The sequence below is a fragment of the Nicotiana sylvestris genome, chromosome 5 (assembly GCF_000393655.2).
Source record: "Nicotiana sylvestris chromosome 5, ASM39365v2, whole genome shotgun sequence".
In the NCBI taxonomy this organism is placed as follows: Eukaryota; Viridiplantae; Streptophyta; class Magnoliopsida; order Solanales; family Solanaceae; genus Nicotiana; species Nicotiana sylvestris.
This window is the reverse complement of record NC_091061.1, coordinates 177,983,514-177,989,767: the sequence shown is the minus strand read 5'-3', so window position 1 is coordinate 177,989,767 and position 6,254 is coordinate 177,983,514.

The following is a 6,254-nucleotide window of genomic DNA, read 5'->3' as shown; positions in this document are numbered from 1 at the left end:
AATGAAAATTCAAACAAAAATATTTTCTTTTTACTTTTAAAATTTTCAAAGTTCAAATCAAAAGCAAATAAATTTTTAGAAGTCTTTCTTTCAAATAAAAAAAACAAAGATTAAAATTAAAAAATCAAAAATATTTCCTTTCTTCTTTTAAAGCATTTCTTTCAAAAAAATTCCAACCAAAAAAAGAGTTAGTTTATTTACTCTATTCCTGATCTTCCCGAACTACGTAAGATCTGATTCATGCAGCGTCATGATACGTAGGCAATCCCCATCGGATTCGATCATAGCTATAAAATAATTGAGTGAAAAATAAACTGAAAAAAAAAAGAGAAAAGAAAAATTTGAGTTGAAAAAGAAAGAAACGAGCGAAAAAAAAGGAGCGACAAGAAATAAAGAGTGACAAACAAAAGAGAAAAAGAGAGTGCCAAAAATAAAAGAATGGCAAAAACGAGATGAAACATCAAGAGTGTTAAAAGAGAGGCAAAAATAAAAGAAAAAAGGTACATACTGAAAGAATTAGTTAAGTCCGGGATAAAACATGCAATCGTTCAAACACATGGTAGAAACGTTTAACTGTTAGGTGCATTGCATCCCAACATGCAATTTTCTATATGTTAAATGTCTCAAACTAACAAGGTTGTGGTGTGAGCAAATTAGCAGGTTCTGTTCAGGTGGTTGGTTTTGTTGGTATGCGGTGATGAACGCGCAACCTTGCACGCGACCACAATATTATACACAAAATCGAGCTCTACCTTCCAGAAATGTCCATCCTTACCAAGCTCCATATAATCCCAAATCAAATATTCTCAGTACAATCCTCACCCAAGAGAGCCTTTCAAAAGGAATCAGTTCACCCCTATTGGTGAATCATACTCGGGTTTGTTCCAAAGCTAGTCAGGTGAGGTCTGATGCATCCGGTGGCCCCAAACTGGCCAAACCCCGAGTCCCCCTCGCACTGAGCCGACGCTGGATGTGAATACCGCTCTGGAGTAGTGAGACATAGTACAGAGGACTGTTGGACTCTCAAAAGGGCGGTTGAGGATTTGATTGAAGCTGAAAGAATCATTTTTTGGGATGAAGAAGCTCCTGATGTGATGAACAATCTGTTTCCTGCCCACAACAGCGGGCCAATAGTCGGAATAATTTGTGGATATGAGGAATTTGATCCAGCACTGAAGGCCATTGAAGCCATTGCCGAGACAGAAGAAAAGCCAAAAAATGATCGCCAAGCATGAAAGTTCTCCATCAGATGGGAGTCTCGGTAGCCAGTCTTGCTATCCTTTCTGCGTCCGGATTATCTCAGGGTGTGATCTGAATATTTTACTTTATTGTCTTACTTCCCGATGTAAACCCTTCTATCTTCAAAAATTGAAGAAAAAATCAAAATCAAAAATAAAAAATATAAATAAATGAAATTAATATTTCATTGTCCAGGAATATCTCTTTTCTTAGTTTTGTCACTTTTCTTATTTTTCTTTTCAGTTATGTTAAATACAGATTTCAATAACATGACGTGCTTGCGGACTTCATGCCCAGATCCTGAAAAGCTGTCAGACCTCGAAATAATGAATCAAGAATTAGATCGCAATGAAGAGAAGTTTAAGGAAATAAAACAAAGGGTTGGAAAACCTAAAGGAAAATTGGCTCCAGATTGGAAATATCCATATATCGTAACAAGAGTACTGCCAAAAGAGTGCATTGTACTAGGGACAAACTGAAGGAAATGTCCCTGAAACAACTGTCAATACGAATGCAGTCAAAAGGTACCATGTTCGATCCTCCATACAGTATTAATATTCTCCGGTAGGGATGACGAAGGCTTTCATTCTCGCTACCCAAATACCATTTACCCTTTTGTAAACCATTTGAGCTAGTTACTCTTCTTTGATTACCCTCTTTGGAACCTGAAAGTATTACAAACAAAAGATATGAAATGAAAAATGAAAAAAAATGATGAAGAAAAAAAAACGGAAAAAAAAGAGAGAGAGATACAAAAAAAAGGGAGAAAAGGCAAAGAAAAAGAAAAATACAAAAAAAAAGAGAGGAGTGGAAAAGGAAAAGAAAAAGAAAAGACAAACAACAAAACAACAAAAACAAAATGTCTCCCTGAACTACGTTCGACATGATTCCGAAAGGATAAGTAGATAGCCTCTCTCTGGGGTTCAGTCACACCAAAATTAAAATCCAACTTTCCCCAAAGGTTAAAACTAGGACAAAAGTTACAATGGTTCGGCGATGATCCCGCCTGAATGGTTCCAAAGTTGTAATTCGATCCAAATTCATTTTACCCCAAATCATGTTCAAGGCCTTCCGATCAATCGGTAAGAAATGTTCGAAATTGGAGGATACAGTTACTTGGATCCGATACAGTCAAAATGAGAGAAATAAAATGAGAGAGTCTTATTGGTGAAAACCCACACGGGCACCGTAAGGCGATGGTAAGCAGATAAATTGAAAATGAGAGAGTCTTGTTCGTGAAAACTCGCAAAGAGTACTATAAGGCGATGGTGAGAAGAGAAATGAGAGAGGTCAGCTCGTGAAAACCCGCAAAGGACGCCCCTGATCGAAAAGAGGATCCTCGCAACCATCAGCATCAACAGAGTTCTGGCAAGGTTCCTCGGTTTTAAGGCAAAGTTGTGATGAATTTCTGAGAGTCGGACGGTTTACACAGATCAGGCATCCAGTCCAAAAGACACGTCATGTTCATTGAAGTCCGCATGCATTCCAGATAAGTCCTTCTTTCTTCTCCCCGAAAGGGATACCTCTCGTTTAAATTTATTATCCTGTCCATTGTTTATTTTTCTTTGAATCCTTTTCAGTCTGACTCTATTCCGGAACTCAGACAAAGAAGGGATGGCAAGACTGGTTTACGGGGCTTTCGTTTGACACAATCTAATGTACAAAAAGGCACCTAGTCTCGTCAGGGGCATCAAGTCGACCTCGATAGGCTATGGCGGCCAGTGCATCGAAATCAAAACTATCAGAAAGAGAAAATCAAATTGGAGTGCCTATAAAGGCAAATGAAGTTGAAAAGGTAAAGTCCCACGTGGCTAACCGTCTCGGCGAAGATTTGAAAAGCCAAGGGATCCCAAATGCTCTAAAGCTAAAGTTGGAAGAAAGAAGCCAGAAATGAAAGGCCTACGAAGGTGAAATAAAGTTGGAAAAGGTAAGTCCCACGCGACTAGCCGTTGCAGCAAGTTTGAGGAGCAAAAAAGTTCCCCGATGATCCGGAAAAAAAAGAAAAGAAAGTCAGAAAGGAAAGGTCTACGAAGGCAAAATAAAGTCGAAAAGGTTGAGTTCCACCGACCAACCGTCATGGCAAAGTATGGAAAAAACCAGAGGTTCTCCAGGGCCTGAAATGAAATCGGTCCCCAGGAAACGACCAGTTGCAATATAAATCTTCATCAAAGAAGTCAGGCCGAGATCAAGTAACTGAAACAATCAAAGCCACAAAACCAACCACTGTTTAAAACTAACAATTGTTCTTTGTTTGAAAACAGGAAACAGGTGCAATCCAAAAGCAACCTTGCAAGAAGCAGGTGCAACCAAAAGAAACTACGCAAGGGCTAGAAACAGCTTTGCAGCAACAATCCAAAAAGGAAAGTCCCCTCCAAAATTCTTTCCCGCATTTACTCATTCTATGAAATAAAAAAAAAAGTAAAATGATGAAAATGAAAAAAAAGGAAGAAGAAGAAGAAAAATTCAAAATCATGGTAGCATAGGGCCTCCAATCTCTAGCTACGTCTTTTCAAACATAGGGTCTCATTCCCTAGTTGTTGCTAGCATAACCTGGTAGTCTTTTTCATTATAAGGTTCCGCTCCCTAGTTGATCCCCGACATAACTCGTGAACCTCCCCAGCATAACCCGAGGACTTTTTTCTTCTCCGGCATAATCCAATGAACTTTCCCAGCATAACCCGTGGACCTCCTCGGCATAACCCAGGGACTTTTTTCTTTTCCGACATAACCCGATGAACTTTCCTGGCATAACCCGTAGACCTCCCCGGCATAACCCGATGACTTTTTTCTTTTCCGGCATAACCCGATAACTTTTCCAGCATAACTCATGGACCTCTCGGCATAACCCGAGGACCTTTCTTTTTCTTTCCGGACATAACCCGATGACTTTCCCGGCATAACCCGTGGACCTCCTCGGCATAACCCGTGGACCACCCCGGCATAACCCAAGGACCATTTATCTTTTCTGGCATAACCCGATGACCTTTTCCGGCATAACCCGTGGACCTCCCCGGCATAACCCGAGGACCTTTTTCTTTTCAGGCATAACCCGATCATCTTTCCCGGCATAACTCGTGGACCTCCCCGGCATAACCCGAGGACCTTTCCCGGCATAACCCGTGGACCTCCCCGGCATAACCCGAGGACTTTTTCTTTTTTCGGCATAACCCCATGACCTTTCCCGGCATAACCCGTGGACCTCCCCAGCATAACCCAAGGACCTTTTCTTTTTCGGCATAACCCGATGACTTTCCCGTCATAACCCGTGGACCTCCCCGGCATAACCCGAAGACCTTTTTCTTTTCCGACATAACCCGATGACCTTTCCTGGCATAACCTGTGGACCTCCCCGGCATAACCCGATGACCTTTTTCTTTTCCGTCATAATCCGATAACCTTTCCCGACATAACCTGTGGACCTCCCCGGCATAACCCGAGGACCTTTCCCGGCATAACCCGTGGACTCCCCGGCATAACCCGAGGACCTTTTCTTTTTCGGCATAACCCGATGACTTTTCCAGCATAACCCGTAGACCTCCCCGGCATAACTCGAGGACCTTTTCTTTTTCGGCATAACCCAATGACTTTTTCGGCATAACCCGTGGGCCTCCCCGGCATAACCCGAGGACCTTTTCTTTTCCGGCATAACCCGCTTATCTTTCCAGCATAACCTGGCAATCTTTCCAATTTAGGGCCCTAATTCCTAGTTGATTTCATTATAGATATAGGGCTCCACTCCCTAATCTCTTTTCCCAAGGATACACAATCCTTATTTTATTGCTTTCAATAAAGAAGTAGTTTAGAATTTTGTTAAAATAACTCACGAAATTTTCCTAGTGAAAACTGGGGCAGAAAAATTTTGTTCGTTTGTTTGTTTTTGTGTCTGAGCAGGTTTTACCTCGAGGCACAATGTTCGAGATGACCAAAAGAAGTAGTTTCAATCCAAAATAAAAGAAAAAGAAAAAAAGAAAAAGAAGTGAACTCAAAGTGCAGAAGCGGAGAAAAGATGTGGACTGCTCAAGACGTAATTGAAGTCACAAGTTTTGCATGTCCCGCGTTGATCCGAGAAGTAGGAAGAAGATTGAACCAACACCTGCAACTAACAAGTATCAAGATTCAGATCAGAGTCCGCATGAAGAACCAGCAAAGACTCAAGATCAAGCTTCAGAAGACTCATAGATAGGAATCTTGTAACTCGTAGCTGATAGGCTTTGTTAGTTTTTTCTTTTTTGATTATGATGTAATAATAGGACTGCTGACCGGAACCTCGACAGAACGGCACCTCAATCGGCTCTCCAACTCGGCATACTCCATCACCTTATTCATCTCTGAACTACACGTGGCCCGATTCCTTTATAGCCAAGGATATGTAGGCAGCTCAGATACCAGGGCTCGACCACATTCTCTTTTCTTTTAGCTTTCAATTTTCCTAGATAAGGATCGGGTCAAAAAAACCTGTGTAGTCATTCTTTGTCTGAAAACTCTTCGCGTTTCCAGTCAAAGAGGGGCAGCTGTAGACATGTGATTTTTTACCTTCCCCAGGATTTTTCATATGTTAGCACGTAAATATTTAATCTAGGGCTAATATAGCTATTTCAACTAATTTTTACTCTTTTCCTTTATTTTATTTCAAGAAAAATCCAAAATTACAAAAATTGTTTCATTAATGTTTTGTAGTCATTTTTAATCTTGAAAAATACCAAAAATAAATAGTTTATTTTAACGGTCTATCTTATTTTAACATTTATTTTACTTAGGTAGGACTAATTAATAAATGAGATCGTATTTTAATCTTGTTCGCAAGGAAAGAATAAAACTTGGGCTCGAGCAACCCATCTTTAGGCCTAATTTTTGGACCTAGTCCATAATTACCAAACCCATAATTTCTAGGCCCATACCCCTAACATAATCCCTACCCCTATATAATAGTACATAATCCCTACATATACCTACACCTAAAACTCTAAGCCTTCCGTCGTTTTACACAAAAAAAATCACCATTTTCATCTCATTCT